At 26.2% G+C, this 1,227-nt stretch overlaps 1 pseudogene; it reads right to left on the reverse strand.

Moving 5' to 3' along the window:
• Positions 1-825: 825 nt before the first annotated feature.
• LOC141815155 (auxin-responsive protein IAA4-like) overlaps positions 826-1,227 on the reverse strand; it is a 26,499-nt pseudogene continuing 26,097 nt past the window's right edge.

Below are 1,227 nucleotides of genomic sequence, written 5' to 3' on the forward strand. Positions count from 1 at the left end.
CAATTGATTATGAGGTGGAACTCATAATGATCAAGTTTCAAACTAAAAAAATATTATTTAAATCTTTTTCGAAGGCTCAAACATCAATGTGATACACTATATTGAGAATAATATTTTTTCCAACTATATTCAAGCATGATAAATGATGTCAAAAGTGCATTATAAGGGTCACAATGATTATACTCATTAACTGACACCACACATGAGTTCCTTGCACTTCCATTTTTGAAGATATTAAATTTTTAATTTTTTAAATGGCGAAAGTACATCAGTCGATTTTGTCCAAAAGTGGTTAATGAACTAAAAGATTTTGAAATGACTTTAAATAAAGACCAACATACATTAATATTAAATATTTTTTTAAAAATAACAAGATCATTTTATAGCATACCAAATATAAATTTACTATAGATAAACTGCAATAGATCTCAAGTTGATAGTTTCCTTTTCTTTCACATAACAATAGACAATAGGAAGAATTAAAGTAAATATTCGACCCCATATTACAAATTTGATAAATTAAGAACATATAATATAGTTTTATTATATCATAAAAGGTTGCCACATATTATGTACAACATGCATGATATTTCTGATTAAATACATGCTTGAACAATATTTATCATCTTGTCTTGTAATTTTTCTTTTCATATTTTTAGCTTCTTGTCTTAATATGAATGATAAGGTGATCTAAAATTCATTTCTAATATTTTCTTTCTCTGTTCAACGTCTATGAACTTGGACAAAACAACTAGTTTCATAAAATAAACGCTGAAGTTTCATTTGTATCTCTTTGTATGACTAGTTGACTTCTTGCTATTTTGATTACATATCTCTTGCTTCAAATTCTTTCATTATCTTTAATCTTTTGCAAGAAGATATACATATTATGCAAATAGCAATTAATGAGATTCCTGTTAATTCCCAAGAAAAAGGAATAATTCATTAAACACACACAAATCAGTATATGATACTCACTCTAAAGGAACATCTCCAACCAACATTAGGTCATCTTTGTCTTTGTAAGTTATGACTTATTCATATCCATTACAACCTTCTTTTCTTGATATTTCTCTTGCAAGAGATGTGATAATCAATAATTTATAATAATTATTATTGAAAAATGCAAATACATATTAGTTTGTAATAGTAATAGCAATTAAATTATGCTTGCTTATCTAGGGAAAATTATTTGAACATGTTATCTAAGGACTCCTTGAGCTCCTT

Source organism: Curcuma longa, chromosome 21, assembly GCF_044706935.1.
Source record: "Curcuma longa cultivar G26 ecotype Majalengka, Jawa Barat chromosome 21, ITB_CL_G26_1.1, whole genome shotgun sequence".
Lineage (NCBI taxonomy): Eukaryota > Viridiplantae > Streptophyta > Magnoliopsida > Zingiberales > Zingiberaceae > Curcuma > Curcuma longa.